Here is an 18552-nt window from a genome sequence, read left to right as displayed (position 1 = left end):
TAATTTTGTTCAAATTCAAACACAATAGAGAAGAGCCCATTTAAAAGACTACTTTGCAAACATCACACTTAAAAGAACTGAATTAAACAGACTACAGGAAGGGAAAAAATAAATTCATTCAAGTGGATCCCTATGTTAGCTCTGTCAAATGATTTTCAGGGCCCTTCAAGTCTAAGACAGTGATTTCTTTCCTTGAAACTTTAACAGCTGCATATTCTATTAAAACATACATAGAAAGAACTCCTTTAAAAATAAACCAATTGTGAGGCATCCAAAGAACCAATGATAGCAAACTTCATCCATAGTAATTAAGGCTAATCCCCGTGACAGCAGACACATAGCAGCTGTGCAGCAGTTAATGATGCTTTTTGTTCTTTTGTCATTTTTCATATTTATTTTATTCAATTTCCTTTCCATGCTTTTAAAAGAAAAAAAAGTTAAGAGTATAAATTAAAAGTGTAAATATCTATTTTGTTGGAGAAAAGAAGTAGCAAGAAGTACTGCACTTATTTCTGCCTCAGCGCTAAGATAAACAGTGTTCCAACTGAGTTTGCAATAAAAAGCTCAGGTTTTGCTTTCTCTTAGATATGTGACCACTAATACTTTGCAGTCACTAATCCAAATACAGTATCACTGTGGTCATCATTTAACCAGAGATCTCCTGCTGGGTCTTGCTGCTTATGTCAGATTTGCAGCTACATAAAAATTCCTGGAAATCATATAGCAAGAACTTACAAGAACATAAACAATTTAGTAACTGCAGCAAGGCTGAGCTTCTAAACAAGGTCTCCTCCACCTCACACCTCAGGATCATTACATTAATTCATAAAACAAACAAGGTGTAACGTGACCACTTCTATCTGAGTTGAAAAAGTTCCCCCACATCTCATCTCACAAGCTGCCATTGCTTAATCTGATCAAATAAAATTCAAATTCCTTGAATCATTCAACATTACCTCTATGGATTGCTTCTAACACTCATCACAAGCAAGTCTGTTATTCTGCAAAGCCTTCCATCACCTCATATTTTCTACACTGCTAATTTCACTTATTTACTTTATAAATTATTTCATAAACTTCCCTTATTTTCTTTTCCTTCTGTACTCTTCCTTAACTTCTCTGTAGAAACCTTTGCTTTTTCTGACAAGGTGATTCACAGAGAACACACCAGTTCTTTCAAAATACACAAGCAGGCCCTCCAAGTGTGTTTCTAACTATTGAGAGGGTACTGCCAGAGAATAGATTTTGTCAAAGTGTGTATTACTGTAATATTTGTGCATTCTTGAATCCTCAAGGCACAAAATCTTCAGCCTTTTCTTTTCAAACAGCAAAGCAACAGCAACTTCCACCAGCTACCACTAAAATGAGTCTATTGTGGTTTACTGTCAATCCACCTTTTTCAAGCAGGTAAGACAAAGATCAAGTCCTCATATTAATTCATTTCAAACCCACTCTCTAACATTGTCACTGGGCATCAAGGCATTATCAAGAGGAAAAAGCTGTCTTGCAGGTCACAAAGGTACTGTACATTTATTATAACTAGGAATGTGATCATCATAAATTAAATATCAGTAATCATGATTTTCTTTTCAATTGGTTTTGACTAATGCCAGTTTCAAGGCATTCTGCATGCACCTCCAATGGTTGACTGCATTGTTGGATACACAAGAAGAAAAATCAGAACTATGGTTGCAAGGGGGGAAAATTACATGAATATTTAGGACTGATCTTGAAACACTGGACCTGTTTCATATGGCTTACACAGTCTATCTTTTAACCCTGAACATGTTAAGTATCAGTTCTTCCTCTGGAGACTCGAAGATCTAGGGTTAACAGCCTTCTGTTTTAAAAATTCATTGAGGTACAAACAAATGGTATTGCTTCCAATGCATATGCATTGCAACAAGCCAAGGGAAAAAAAAAAAAAAACCACGTTACCCCCTACAGGATACTTGGCAATTAACTCCAGCTATGTCAGCAATTTTTTGAAAAATTTCCTAAACATGAGGAAATCTCATCTTCACCATATGAAAGACAAAGCTACTGCAGTGACTCTTCCATGCATTACAATGTGTGTGTCTTACTTCTTAACCAAGCCGCTAATCACGCAAATTATTGCAACTAATTACATCTGAAGGTCTAATTAATTCTTTCAGTACCACATCATTTAGTACGCATTCACAACACAGCACCTGTTTTGAAAATCCTTGCAGTTAATTTGTTTATAAACAAACACTATTTGCATAAAATGTTTAATGAATGGTTTAACAGTTAGTACAATACTCTAGCTTTGTCTTAGTAGATTTGAGGTCATCGAAGGCCACAATAAATTAATTTTAAACTATACAAATTAATTTAAATAGTATGTGTGAATTTCTCATTAATAAAGAAAACATTTCTAACATGTTAATTAATATCTCTGTAACAGGCAAATTACTGTCTGTACAAGTGCATCTTACAGTCAAACCCAAAAGATTTCATAAGGTTCTACTTTAGTGGAGTGAAACTTTCCAAGTCACATGTACATAGGACACACATACAAGTCAGAGTGGCATTCAGAACTTACTTTCAGAAGTCAGATAACTTTCTTTTATGCAAGATATTAGCATATTTCAATATCTTTATTGAGTATTTTAAAAACCACTTGGTCACAGTGTATTCAAAACTTACTTTCAAAAATCAGATAACTTTTTTTGTGCAAGAAATTAGCATGTTTCAATATTTCTATTAAGCATTTTAAGAAACACAGAAGACTGATAGTATGTACGCCACTTCTGTATGGAAGACAGAAGTAAAATCAACTGATTTAACTGCACTTTCTCTTTATTATCCCTTTACACTTGATAATGCTCTTTTCTTGCTTTATAAATAATAATACTTTATGTCATTACATGTTCTCTAATAAGCCTTCTGATTAAAGCATTAAAGCTTGTGTGCAGTGCTCTGACTCAGAAGTGTTATCATTCTCTATATACAATAATGTGTCAACCTGCTTCATGTAGAAACTAAAAGAGAACATTATTTCTTAACATATTCTTTGCATGAACTATCATTGAAATATGTTTATAGTCCCAAAGTTTGTTTCTGATTTGCAAGCATTTTCACATTTGATAAGCACCTACTGTAAATTTACATTCACTCATGAACTATTCTTATGATAGGAAGCTAAGAATTGTAAAATATATTTATATCATTACCCTTGTGTGATGTTGCCCCTTAATGTATGTTCTGATGAATTCACATCATTGTACTACACAGCACTAGGTACAGGAGTATCTGTTTCAATAGGGCAAATAAGGAACAAGGGAACTAAAACCAGTGCTCATTTGCTTTTGAATATGAAATTCACTGTGACTGTAATCACATACCCACCTCAGCCAGACAGTCAACAACAAAATCACTCAGGGAGACCAACAGCCTGTATTTGCTTCCAAAAACACTCTTAAGTATGCATAATCTAATCTTTTTACAGCACAGTTTGCTATTTCAGAAGCAGGGATTTGCAAACAAGTTTCAAAAAGGGAAAAACTGGAAGTGTCATCAAGGACATCACACTGTGAGAAACACCTATGGATATACGGCAATCTGAAAACAAAAAGACTTGCACTGGGTTACTGACCTAATTTTGGTTACTTAAGAATAATTCTAATTCATTTCAACAGTAAGGGTTGGTTTGTTTGTTTTTCAACAGACACTTTCACTTTTACTCTTTGAAAAGTTTCCTTACCTGCAGCTATCACATGTCAAGTTCTAAAAGCATGACTAAGAGACAGGATTTACTCCAATTCCTGAGAAATATAAAATACTCAGAGTATTTACTCCAACATCAACTATTACTCACAGACCAAACCATCTTAGTCAGATCAGAATTTTAAGTGATGCAGACCAGTGATGTCAAAGTAGCAAGAATTAGTTATACCACGGAGAATGTGGTCTATCTGATTAATGTTCTGCTAAGTGCTCCTCAATCCTATCCATTCTCTCCTCGTGTCTCAGATTGTACAACATATAGCTTGATTCAATTTAGCATGAGTTATTTCTAAGACTTATCAAACATGCCAAGTGAAAGAAGAGTTTTGATATGCACTGTACTTTGCAATTATACATTTCTTTCCCCTTACAGTACACAAGTTATGATTCACAGAAGAATTTAAAGTCTTTTTATGTAAACAGATTATAAATAATTTTTAAAGAAAATGCATAAAGTTTTTAGCGTCCTTTCCCCCATATGCAAAATTTCTTGCATTTCAGATCTCGTTCCTGTAAGACATGGCCTGTTTTGGTGACACCTGTATAGCAATTAATTAAATCTACATTCTCTATATCCCATTCCACAATTCTGCATCTGCATAAGACAGAGAGAAAACCAGCAATACACACATAACTATTTTCAAAATACGGAAAGGAGGTACTTGCTGGTTGAAATTAAGAGCTGAAGAGGGTTATTGTCTGCTGATGAAGACAAACATTTTTGTCTACACAGCTTGGTTATGTTGTTTTACTGTTGTAAGAGTTAAAGAACCTTGAAGATTTGATATAAATAAGACAGAATTTTAAAGTCAAAGATAAGTTACTCAGGCAGCTGCTGAAGAAAACAAGGCCATAGCTAACCTACAAACAGTGTTAGTGCTGTGTCTAACTTAATAAGTTATTTGAAACATCCCATGCACTGATGTCCAAACTATTCCAAACAAACTTCCCTCCTTTTTCTCTTTTCCCTAAGCAATTGTTACACAGTACTCCTGAGATGGCTCTCCTAACATTAAGAATCACTGGTATTTCACAAATAAAGGAGATCACCATGTGAAAAATTATCTTTTAAAATGGAGTTTAATTTGCATATAAGGAACAGGAGATTTATGATGAGCAACACAGCGTAGCACTGCATCTGCCTAGTATCAGTCGTAATTTAGATTGTTTGTGACCGATCTTAAATTCTAAAGCATGGAGAAGATGAAGTGCTCTGTTGCTGTGTTATTGTCAGGAGTCTAAGACTTACCAGAGATTTATTAGTAATCTTATCACAAACATGTGTCAAGTTTTTGCTTTTAATATGTGCCAAGCTCCTCTGAGGAATTTTCCTCACTGCAATTATATTTCTCAATGCATGCATTCTGAAGCTTAGTTGATTTCCTTCCCAAAATAAAGCGACCTATCATTACAATACAGTAGCTCTGCTACATTTTTCCTCTGCTACTTAATAATCAATGTATTCATCATTAAAATCTGAGCCCTGAAGCAATGGTTTTTAGCATATTCTAATGACTAGCGACTTGCAAATTACATTGACCTTTCATGTACATTCTGTAAGCACCTTGTTCTAATGTGTACTGTATTTATAGTTTGCCAATACAAACTAGCCAAAGATTGGATAATTACTGTAATCTATTAGCTCGATTGCTTTCCCTGCTCATTTGTAGCAGGTGCCATGTAGACCATTTTCAAAAGCTGGCCTATCTTTCATCTCCTGCAAGCCCAGAAAGTAAGAAATGCTTCATCTTCACAATATATACACTTACTAATATATGAAGAACACCCCATCTCCACTCATGGATATTTCAGGAATAAAGAATCTTCTTTACTACTAATGTCATAATGCTATTTGTGACTGACAAAAAGCACAGCTCACTGAGTGTAAACTTTGCTTGATAAATGTCAGGTCAAGTTCCATTTTCTATCCCTTACCCTGACTTCCAAATAGCATTTCAAGGGAGCTGCTTACTTCTTTTCTTAGAAAGAGAAAATGACACTTTTCTTAAAGTAGAGAACTTTTTAATTTTTTTAAGCTATATGTAAATGTTTCAAAGACAGTTTTCAATGCTTTTTATAAAAACACACAGTTGAAACTTAAGAAACATAAGCAACACTACATGGAAGTATTAAGTCTCTTTCTGTTCTTTCTGTTGACAGTCTATTTCAAGACAGTTATGGATAGATAACATTACAGACACTGGTAATTAAAACAACACTAATTTTGTCTCAGTGGCTGCGCTTTGTTGTTTGAAATCATCTATCATGGCCTTCATGCTTCACACAATGAGAAGACATTTGTCTCGTCACATTCTGCCTGGTCAACACTTTTGCTAACATCCCAGCATATCTGGGTGCTGCTACACTGTTAAAGAGGGAGTGGGGCTTTTCTCCACCCAAAAAAAAAAAAATTACTATTAAATAAACTGATTTGAATGTTTAGTTTCAGAAATTCATTATTTTGGGTTACTATTTTTGAGAAATTACATTACAAATGCCTTTTCTTTAAAACGGTTTAAAGTATTACATCTCTTCCTCACCTTTTAACTGAGACAGCATCAATTTAGCACACAAACCTTTATGCAGCACAGGAAAAAAAAGAGATACACTGAATTATCAACATATATTCAGAAAAAAAAAGAAATGCTTGAAATGACTGGCCCCATATACTACTGATTATTTTGTATGCATTAGTTTAATTGATTTATGGACACTAAATTTTTCTTCCAAGTACTTCTTAATATTCTTAAACATCATTTATTTAAGTATTAAGAGAATTACAGCACACAGATGCTTTATATTTTGACCATAAAAAAAAAAAGACAGAGAAGACTCATAATTCATTAGGGAGGATGAAGGAATCGGACATTATTTTCAGATTAAACTTGAACACAGTAACAAAGTAAACCAAAGCAGTTAACAGAGATTTCAAAGGGTTGTTACTGAATGATGCAAGACAAACAGGCAAGATCATTTAACATGAAACTGAATTCAGCAAGGCCACAAAACAAAGAACTGTTGTGCTGCAGAAGAGGTCTGATGTTAGACAACTGGAAATGCAAAAAGGAGCCCCATCCTGCAAAGCCTTGCATGCATTAACCAGCTCTGGGTGCCTCTGCCTCGGCTCTCAGTGCAGCCCAGAGTAAAGCTGCCATCACTGCCTAACTGCAGAAGAACACAGCAGAAACTGAATATTCTAAAAGTTAATCATGTATAAATGCAATGGCTTTTACCTTTTAAAGGTTTTCCTTTCATTAAGGAATATTCCAGTGGCCCAGACAGTTTAAAAGTCGAGGTGAAATCACAGGAGCCTGGCTGCTCTAGCTGCTCTCTCCAGGAGGGTGTGAAAAATAGAGACACAGACAGGTAGCCCTCAGCTTTATACAGAAGGGAACCCTGCTCCAATACTGAAAAGGTGGCATCACCAAATAATAAAAATTGTAATTTTATCATAGTTTTAGATGCATAAAAGTTTGGGTTTTTTTTAAAAATCACTAATTTACAATTTATAGCCTTTACAATGAAGCCTAAAACAGAAAAAGTTTGCAACTCTTCCGTGTGCAACAAAATTTAAATGTTCACAGCCTAAAACTTTTCAAATTCATGTCAAAAAATACACGACCACTGCTTGAAGACAGAAACTACACAAGCACTTCGAAAAACAAAATAATACGTAAGTCAGAAAGTATTAGCAAAAGAAAGATTTATTTTCACAGCCTAGTGACAATCCCTCAAATTCAACAAAGCCCAAACAATCTACCCATGGGGAAAGAGCAAGAACCCTCAGGATTTAAGTTCCTACAGCTTTTCAAAAAGATTTTGCTGGCAACAAGTGGTTTCTTCCATCCCAGAGACAGAGTTGTCAGTCTGTAAGTTGGTCTGGTGGGAAGTGCAGGTTGTTTCCTTGCATGCCTGAAAGCAGGAGCAGCCCTGGGCTCTTGGTTTCACAATGGATCAGCTTGGTCTAACTTCACTGTGCTTTACCCTGGGAATTCTTCAAAAGGAACAGCATTACATTTTTTATTTGAATGCTACTGGATTTTAATTGCAGTGTTTTATAAAGGGAGGCTGCAAGAAGCCAGTGGCATATGAAGTACTATAAACTAGGAAGTGTCCCACTAACTCAGCAATATGAAGTTTCTCCTTTATTCTAATTTTCAGATAGTAGCAAAGTAACAGGAACAAGCTGTATCAACGATATTTCAAAGACACAAGTGAAAAAAATAAAATTATTTAAAGCAAGCTATATAGACCTTTCATTCTTTCTTCATGGCCTTTTATAAACCCTCTAAAGATTGGTATTCAAAATATAACTTATCAGTGGACACTCACAAGAAATACAGTAAGTACAGAGTCCACAGAAGGAAAATGCCTGCTCCCAATAACTATCCCTGCAATGAATGAAGCAGCACAATTATTTTCACTTTCCATAACTCATTTGCATGAATTTACTTTTTTGCCTTAAGAAGTTGTTGCAATGTGTGTTAAAACACACAGTGCAATTTTAACTCCATAATACCACAAAAGAAATAGTGTTAGTATAAAGTGCAAAACATGAGTGCTGTTAAATTCTTTGAACAGAAACAACCACACAGCATTGCTCAAAAGCACCACCCAAAGGTAAAAGGGATGTAAAGACATTTACAGAATTGTGTTTTTTTTTAATTTCAGCAAAACCTGAATGTAAAAAATGACAGTGCAGTGAAACTTGACAGAGGCTTTTGATTGAAGTCACTGATTTCCACAGCTGCACCTGTAGGAAATTGATGATAATGCTTTCTAAACCATTCATTATGATTTGGAACTTTACTCGAATGAGCACCGGATTTATAAATTTGCTAGACATGTGTTGTAGATAATATGACAAAGTACTGTTTTCAATTGAAAATTCCTTTGACCTAATTTTATAAAAATCATACAAAATTGGGGAAGTGAATTTATTTCTAAAGCATTCTGAAACAGCTGAAGTTGTATTTTTGTAACAGCGTGCATGGAAGTGAAATATATTCATAGGAGAAATTCAGCTAACAATTGTACATATTCATTAGAATTATAAAGATATAAGATAATACTTTTTCATATTGCTTAAAACCAGTTGCTTCTTAGACAAAAAATATTTATCGGTCTGCTAATCATACTTGCAGTATTTCCAAGGCTGAAATAAGCAATAACACAGCATTAAAAAATATATGTGGGTATAAACTTTGAGTATAAAACATGGGATGCTAATCATTAACTGTTATCTGGTCATATATTTTGATGAAACAATCATTTTAACAGCATATTAGCCAGATACTTTAAATGTGAGGAATTTGATACACTCTTGTTGAAAACCCTACATTACACTAATATAAAGCAAATAGACATATTATTTCTTCTAACTTTCACAAAAATATTCCAGATATAAGAAAACATAATGCTGCCATAGACTGGATTTAAGGACGGTAATTTGCTGGGGGATGGTTTTGCCCTTTTTACTGACATTCATTGCTCACAAAGAAAAGTTGAGAAACTCTGAAGCGAGAGATGCACTGAAACACCAACTCACTGGAGCACAGTTCAAGCACCAGAAATGTTAGGAAAAGACAGCACCTGGCACAGAATACAGATCTCTCACCTGCAGTCACAGTTACACAAATACCTTCCACAGGAACATTTTTCTTACTAAAGTTGCCTTTGTCTGCATAAATGATTAGAGCCAAAAAGATGCAGAATGATTATTTATTAATGCAGGAAGGATGCAGGGTAGAGTTCTCTGCATGCGTCTGTTGCAAGAATACAAAAATGAGCTAATTTACAAAACTCCCTCATCAAAGAAACAAGACTTGTAGTAATTCTGCTCTTGTAAGTATGCCTACACTGTGATTTTACCACCAACTGGATAATTTCTTCCCGTTTTTTATTTCTCTTTGTTGAGGAAGCCAGTGTAATAACTAGTTATTAGGATAAACACAACGCTGAATAGTAAAATTGGGTTTTCACAAATGTATTGTAACATATTGTAACATTTCAGCCTGAAAAATAAGAGTTTGTTAAATCCACAAAGGATTCTTGAGTATGTTCCCTTTTTGTTTAAGAAGACTTGATACAGTTCTGCAAAGGAAACTCACAGAGGGTTTTTAACGAATATTTGCATAGTGTGATATAAGGTTCTGGTACTTCAGATTTTACCGACTCTGCAAAATGGGAAGAGACTTCCTTGTGTCAAAGGAACTTAGTGGTTTTAAGTGAAAATCCCCTGTAAGGCAGTGCAGCTCTGAGGCTGAGGAAAGCTCAGGGCCCAGGACTGCACCTGTGAGGATGCCAAAGGCTCAGGAGGACCCAAAGGAGGTCAGAGCCCCTGAGCCTTTCCCCTCACCAGGAGCCAATGTCACATTCCAAAAACATCTTTAACTGTGTAAAGGGAGAAGAAAATTAGTATACCCAAAGCTCTTTGTCAGGAAAATTCCAGACAATAGAAGACACCTTCCAGTACTGTGATATCACCTCTCTCCCACACATGCACATGCTGCAGGGACAGATCCTTGGCTCTCACTTTGGAGAGAAAGCAGCAACACTTCACTTTTAAATGCCATAGTCCCATCCCACCTCCCTAAAATCAGCATCTTCCACAATCAGATGTCACAATTTTAGATCAAACAAGCTCTACAGACTGAAAATGAAAATAACTTACAGGAAAGGGTGCAGAAGGGAATACAAAGCTCCCCACTTCTTCACTAGAAACAAGAGATTTGGCATGGGTATTCGAAGACTGTTTCAAAAGAATTAGTAATTCTTTAAAAAGCAGTAAACCACAGTTTGAAAGACACATATATACACACATGGTCTAGTTTGCCCTCCACATTAGACTGACCTGAGCAGTTTATTGAGGAGCAGGGATCCTCCTCAGGCACCCAGCAGACACCTCTCCCTGAAAAGCATACACTCACTTTTCCTCAACTGGTACCTAAGTTGTGCACCAAAATCTCTTTTATATGGTGTCATTAAGGAAATTCACAGGACAATGACCCTCTAGAGTATGTACCAATTTCAGACATTAGGAAAACAAATCAATAATTAAATTACCTGCAATTTTCAGGTCTCTCACCCTTTGAAGGACAATATGCAGTTACAAAATGAAACAATTCATTTAGAGATTTTTGCCAAACCTCAAGTCTGCTTGGAATTGTTACAAGATGGTCAGTCTTTTGTGATAAAGAGGTCAATCCCTGTTAGGATTATCCAAGTCACATTCTCATAGGATTTCAAGTAGACATCAGTTCACTCATTTACATAGTGTCATTCAGAAAAGCCTGTTTTGCCACTATTAATAGAAATGTTCAATATCACACTACCTAGTAATCTGAGGTCCCCCGTAACATATTTATTAAAAGTTAGCTTAAAATTTACTGCATTTGATACTTTCAGTGTTCCTGAGCCTGGTTCCTCTTACCTACCCTTTCCCTTTCTGGCTGACTCTTTAATTCATAAGCTTTTCATTAGAAGTCGACCCAAACAGGAGCCATGCATCCAACCTGATGATGCTGATTCAAACCTACTTTGATTCCAGACTTCCATGAGGAATGCTTTCAGTACTCCTGCAGGATTTGACTAACAACTTCTGACAAACTCAAAGATTCAGCATCTGGGAGTTCATTATCTACACCAACACATGAACAGGAGCTCAGTGTAACACCCTTGTCTTTAATTCTGAAAGAACACTCAGGCATGTCTAGCAGAAATAATTGAGACAGGAGATCATAATACCAGCACATATAAGCAGGTGAGTTGAAAAGATCATCTGGGGTCCCTCATGACTTCCTCTGCGATGGACCTTAGACAGCAGGGAGAACATCCTGTTCCTTAGTACAGGACAAGTGTCTCAGCTGGCATCTTAGTCTTTGCCTTTTCAAACACATCAGTGTTGGCACTTGACACTGGTACAGGTCTTGTGGTGTTCAACTTGGGATCAGTGATTATTGCTCAGATCTCCTGTAAGTCACTCATTTGTTCTTAACAAGTTTGTGAATTGAGGATATGCGAGGCAGAACCATCCACATTAATTACAGGTATGTATGAAAAGTTACAAGACGCTTGGTGAGAATTACTAAAGGTAACGCAGGCAGCAAAGATATTTTAAGTAATAAAATGACAGGAACAAAACATTTTCAACTCCTGAAATAACACAAGATTTAAATCTTTACTCTCTAACTGGGACATTGTACTCCAATTAAATAAAATTAGATAAGGCTGGGTACCAGTCTTCAGCCAAAGCACATTTTCATCATCAATAGTCAGCATCTAAACATCATGGAACACAATGCTGGGAGATGATTGTATCAGCAGCCCTCCAAGAGGAGAGCAAAGTGGGATGAACACTTATGGCTATGCATTCATTCATACCTTTGATACACCTGCAAGAACGTAGGTGGAAAGGAAAAACCTCTAACGGCTCTGCCAGCCCTATTAACCTTAGAATAAAACTGACTTATACTGAGGATTAATCAAGAAAAGAAATACAAATAAAATGCAAAAAGTAAAGCGACAGAAAGGACAAGATGAGGGCTTAAAAATATTAGAAAGCTATTTCAGAGGAAGAGATGCTCTGCCTATCAAGGGCCCTGTACTCAGGAGCAGGTAAGAATAAAAAAAATTCCACTCAGCTGAGTCCAAAAGAATTCATGAGCCCGAGTTCAGATGCTGAAAAGCAATAAAGCAATGCCTACAAATTGATCGAGCTTTCTCTCACATTTCATTCAACTATTTTATTTAACATAATTTCAAAATTACTTTTTGTGACTTGTTTTTGAAAACTGGTGATATTCCAGCTGAAAGTAAATTTTATAAATTAAGATTATTATGTATTTTAAATTTTTTAATTCTTAACTCATTTGCACTGTTTTTTTTCAAAATACAATTAAAGTATGTGTTTGACCAAATGGACATAATGTTTTTTCTTCTTGAGTTCTGTAAACATGACAAAAAATAAATATGAGGCTAAGAATGTCTTCTCTATTAGTAATTAAGTAGTAAACTCCTTTTGCACAAATTAAAAATTGCAAAGTCTGAAATCTCATTAAACAGATAAAAATTGCAGAGGATTTATAAGCCAATAAATAAGATCAGAATTTTTTTATTACATGTATCTTCTGTTACCAGTGTTTCACATGTTCACAATATTTTCCCCAATGTATTGACATGAAATCACTCTGGCAGGGGGAGTGGAAGAGGTGTGAAGATTATTGCTACCATGTGTATGTGAGGGGGTAGCAACACACAAACAGTTTCCAGTCATCCAAGAGGACCAACACTTAGCACTATTTCTAAAATTACTATAAATAAATATCCTGCAGTGGATCATACACCACATATCCACAGCTCCTGTTTTACTGGGAAAAACACAGCACACACTATTGCATGAGAAAACAGCACAATTCTTTGAGATTCACCATTCCTGCAGTGCAGAGAAGACTTGAGATTTCTGATTTTATTTAAACCTGTAACTTGCTCTCCTTGAACTAAAAGCTGTGGATCTGCCCTTTTCTCCTCTGTACTTTTAACATAATAGGTATTATTACCCATAACTTTTTATTTAAAAAGAATTGTGCAGCCAGGAAAATGAATGAATTTAATTATCAATGCAGTGTGAAAAAAATCATTAGAGCAAGAGCCTGGAACACTACGTACTAAAAATAAACAAAGGCCATTAAAAACAGTTTTTTAAAGTGTCATTCTGTCTTCAATTCTTAAAATGTAAGTAATACAAACATAGAAACAACAGAACCATATGTAAACAACTCTAGCTACTGGCAAAAGATGGCCTAAGAAAATGCTAAATGACTGACCGGATCATTTAACTTTAAATCTATACTTTATGTGGCAATATGGAGAGGTCATTTGATTGCTATGCATAAAAAATTTAGAATTCTAATATGATCTAAAAGTTTCACCTTCATAAGACAAAATTTTCATTATGAAATTGTATTTAGTGGCATTCATACATATCTGTCACCTCAGTTTTATAGTATTATATTTCTATGGGCTGTCAACTGGGCATTATAGAAATGACTATTTAAAAACAGAGCAGAACATTTCTCCTTTATACTTTACAAATTCTCTGGTTTGCTTCAGAGTTGTAAAAAAAAATGTGCAGGCATGAACTGCAGATTGTTGCACAGCATTATTTCACCCCCTTGAAATCAGCATTTTCACCTGTATTTTTTCATCAAAAAGGTGTTCACAGCAACAAGGCTTGAGGTTCCATTCATGGCATGTGGACATTTATATTGAGACATTATTCAGCTTTTGAAGATTTGGAAAGACTTATGATTTCCCATAATGAATAATCAGGGCCAAATTTTTTCCTCTCCAGCAGCGTGAAAAGCCTCCTCTATACTCAACAGAAAAATTTAAACCAAAATTTGTGGCCTCTGAAAATTTGTTATTAGAATAAAAAAGCACATTACATGTTGCTGTGAAAAAGCAGGTCAAAATCTTAACTCAAAATATATGGGAGCAGTTTCTACCAAAATTTACAAATGTGCTTCCAGACATAATTTGGCCTTGCTGATTAAATTTATTTACTGAAGTCCTGACTCAGAGCTGCTTTTCAAAATACTCTTATTTACTTCAATATTAGGTTAAAACTGTATACATGTAAATTACTCAATTTTTTGAAAAATCCAAATGAATGCTATTAGTATCACAGCTACACACCCACCAGAATAACTGGTTGTCAATTGGGCAGGGAGGCAATTAAATAAAACCAATGGATGTGAAGTGGTCATGGAAGATTATAATTGAGGGCAGAGAACTTTGCATAGAAACTATCAAAGATCAGACTTGATTTTCTCATGTGCTCTTGAAACAAGCACTATTTCAAAGCTGAAATATTTAAGCTGAGATTTTAACAAAGCCCTTGTTGATATTGTAAATAAAGACAAATAGAAAATCAAATAGTTTCCAAAATTACTTACTGTCTCACTTTCTGAAAATTCATTAGTGGTTACTTAAGATGGGGTTTCTTTTTTTTTTTCTTTTTTTTTTTTTTTTGTGGTGATGCCCTTTGTAATGAAGTCATACAACATTCTGTAGTGTTTCCCAGCCTTAGGCTTTATTGTGCAAGACATTTCAGACTCTTTAGCTTTACTACTGAAAACGTTCCCTATTGATTTCAAAGGGATTAGTCCTCGTAGAAGTAACAACAAGCAGAAGGATTTGCAGAAGTTGAATCTCAGACATGCTTTCCCACCCTTTTCCACTGGAGACATTAGAAGGGAATCTAGAGTTTGAGAGACATCATGCTCTTGCTAAGATGTTACAGAGAACATGAATTTTAAGACAACCACACTGCATGCCAAGGAGTCTTCCCAAGTGCTAGAAATTACAGAGCTTTACCAGGGAACATTGAGACAACAAACAGGCAAGAAAGACACAGCTGAGTAGAAACTAAATGTGAACCAGATTTACCCATAATGTTCAGCAGCCAAACTACTGAAGGATTTCATTTAACAGCATTACTGATATTCCTGACAATCAAAATTCCCAAAATTTCACATCTCATTTGGCAGTTTTCACAGGTTCCCTCTGCACTCAAAGGGGAACATTTTCCTCCTGAGAGGACAAGTCTAGAGTTTGGTAATGGGATTACTTCAGACAGATGTCAACAGATCCTTCCCATCCCCATACTCTCAAAGAAACCCAGGAAACTACCATGTTTTAGTCTAGAGAAGTCAGGAGTATCTGCAGGACCACCTCTGCCCTGTCCACTCCCCCCTGCAATCTCATCAGTATTAAACTTACCTGTGGTACCTCTCTGGAGAACCTGCTGGACCCCCCCTTGTGACAGCCCACGGCCAGTTCTGTGACCAGTGCACAGAGGAACCTGTTCACCTTATCAGGAATAAAATGGAGATCGGGCTAAACCACATCCACCACAACATCTCCTACCTGTGTTGTTTTCCCACTTAATCATTCAGCCAGACACAAAACATGTGATTGATTTCAGACTTTCGGGTGTTGAGGATTTATTTTACATAAATTTGGCTTAAAATAAATTTCCGTTCTCTAAAGTGGGTGGGGCCCAGGAGTCAGGATGTGTGGGCTCTGTTTGCATTCCTGTGCAACCCTCAGCATGGAGCAGCTTTCCAGGAGATGTGTCCTCCTCCCTCTCCTACTCAACAATGCTACACAAAGCCATCTTGCAAAGCATTTCAGACCCTTGGATGAAGGGCATTTATCAAAATTTTTTTCTCATATTAACTGTGAGAAAATTAGCAGAATACAAATAGTCCTTTCTCTTGCCCATTTGCAGTAGTGATTACAGAAAAGATGCACTTCATATGCCACAGTTTGAATCCATAGTGGGGCAGTGACAAAGAACCAACATCAAAGAAAATATTTTGGAGAAAGATTAATTTTCATTATTTTAGACACAATGCCATCAAATCATAGTTCAATCTTCTTATTTGCAAGTGAATAACCTCTATATAAAAGTACAATTCTTATGTGAGCTGAAAAGAAAATGCCTTTCTTCAGCATTCCCACTATTAGGCAAGCAGATGGCTCAATCTAAATGACCACGTGAAAGAAAGAAAAAAAAAGACCAGCACAGATCAATATCCTCACCATGATTCCTGCATTCCAATAAATACCAAACCATCAAGAGCAACAGCAGAGAGAAAAAGAGCATCAAAATAACATTTTAGGAAAAACAGTAAATAACTGAAACCAATCTGAAAACAAACAGCCAATAGATTTAATAAGAATAATGCAAACAAAAGCCAAGCAAGCTTCGCTCTTAACATCAGTGCCTGCAGTTATCTTGAATGTAAGCAACAAAATAAACCACCCCAAACCTCGGTGTATCACATACATATGCCACAGGGAGAAATACATCAAAAAAGAAAGAACAAGTATTACTTCTACATAAATGAATCACTTTGTTTCTGTGTTTGGGCAGTTGCTTAGATTTTTCTTGTGGGATTTTGATTTTGTTTGGTTGGGGGTTTTTTTTGTTTTGGGGTTTTTTTTGTTTGGAATTTTTAATTACAGACAATAAATCATTTCCTATTTTTCCAAGGGGCAAAACATACTCTTTTAGGAACCTCATGATGACATCAAACCAAGAAATGCCAGATACTAAACAGACTAGAGCTATCTCAGAAGTGGGAAAAACACACCAGGCCAAGAGCTTTCAAAAACTCAGCAGCAAAGTTCCTTGTTGCACACAGAGCCCTCTCCTGGCCCCATGACCCTGGGTCACAGAGCTCCCTGCATGACTGCCATCAGGGAGCAGATCCATGGATTTACCAGAACGTCTTTTACAGCCATTACCTCTGTGTGTGTTCGATGGAACCTCCTTCTGTCCTCACCTAGACCTGAACTCACACAAGGGAAGAACCTGTTCGCTCAAGGCAGGCCACAGGTGAGTTCACACCTGCAGATTGCACCTTCTGCAGGAAGCAGGTCACTCTGCTGCAGCAGGTTCTGCCAGCTTCAGCTGATCTCTGCACGTCTACTCGCTGCTCCCCTTCCCAGGACAGCTTGGAAAATAAACCAGAAGACAAAATTAGGGAAGTACAGTAATTTCACGAATACAAGCCGCACCAATTTGACCAAAAGTTTGGTGGAAACCCGGAAGTGCGGCTAATATTCGAGGGCGGCTAATACATGAACAATATTCTAAAAGCTGCCAACACGGAAGTGAGAGCCCGCGGCAGCCCCAAGCCAAGCTGGAGCCCGGCCGGCCCCGGCTGAGGTGGGAAAGCCTGGCAGAGGCGGGGCCAGCAGTGTGGGGGGCGGGCGGCAGAGCCTGGGCCAGCAGGGCGGGGCAGGGAGGGCGGCAGAGCCTGAGCCAGCAGGGCGGGGGAGCCCGGGAGAACTGGGGCTAGCAGTGCAGGGGAGCATGGCAGAAGCAGGAAGGCCGGCGGGTGGGGCTGCCTGGCAGCGGGGGAAGCCCAGCAGAATCGGGGCCAGCAGCGTGGGGGAGCCCGGCGGTGCGGGGGCCTGCAGTGCCGGCCAGGGCGAGGAAACGCGGCGGCGGTGCAGACGGGAGGGGGCGGCCGGCGAGCCTGGCAGCGGCGGCCGGCCCGCCGGCAGGGCGAGTAAACGCAGCAGCGGGGCGGCCGGCGTGCCTGGCAGCGGCGGCGGCGGCTGGCCGGGCGAGCAAACGCGGCAGCGGGGCGGTGCTGACGGGAGAGGGGGGCCAGTGAGCCCGGCGGCGGCTGCAGCACCACCCGGCCGGCCCCGTCGGCAACCATGAGCGGGCCGAGCCTTCCTGGCCCCGCCCCGAGCCAGTAAAGCCCGCTATGCCGCGATCCTGTTACTAATTGGCCAGTTTGTGAAAGCTGCGCACGGATTCTCGCTACGAACGAAAGTGCGGCTAATATTCGGGGTGCGGCTTATCTATTGACAAAGACAGCAACATTGTCGAGGCACCGGAAGTGCGGCTTATACTCCGTGTGGCTTGTATTCGTGAAACTACTGTATCAATCTCAACTGCAGGAACCTAAGAGAGCTGCAAAACTATTTACCCCTGCACAAAAAGTACAAGTATTAATAGCTTACAGAATTAATAACATACAGAATTCTTAGTTTCTAGGTGCAGGTAAGTATCTGTCTTACAATGAAAGCCAAGATCATCTCACCTTCCTCAGCCTTTCCTCCTACAAGTTAAAGTCATGAACAACCAAATTTCTTTGGAACTATTGATGAGGACCAGAAACTCAGGTCATGCATCTGCTACACAGATTGAGTGTAGTCTGAGATACAATCCAGAAACTTAATTAAGCACATAAGTCATCCTCTAGTGGAATTTACTGG

At 37.7% G+C, this 18552-nt stretch overlaps 1 long non-coding RNA gene across 1 annotated transcript in view; it reads right to left on the bottom strand.

Annotated features, from left to right (window-relative positions):
• Positions 1-17218, bottom strand: part of LOC117001214 — a 182382-nt gene extending 165164 nt beyond the window's left edge. The window contains exon 1 of the long non-coding RNA XR_004418981.1: positions 17132-17218. This is a non-coding gene — a long non-coding RNA (uncharacterized LOC117001214). The remainder of the gene's footprint in view (positions 1-17131) is intronic.
• Positions 17219-18552: the final 1334 nt, after the last annotated feature.

This window comes from Catharus ustulatus, chromosome 11 (assembly GCF_009819885.2).
Source record: "Catharus ustulatus isolate bCatUst1 chromosome 11, bCatUst1.pri.v2, whole genome shotgun sequence".
In the NCBI taxonomy this organism is placed as follows: Eukaryota; Metazoa; Chordata; class Aves; order Passeriformes; family Turdidae; genus Catharus; species Catharus ustulatus.
This window is presented reverse-complemented; position numbering and strand designations above follow the sequence as displayed.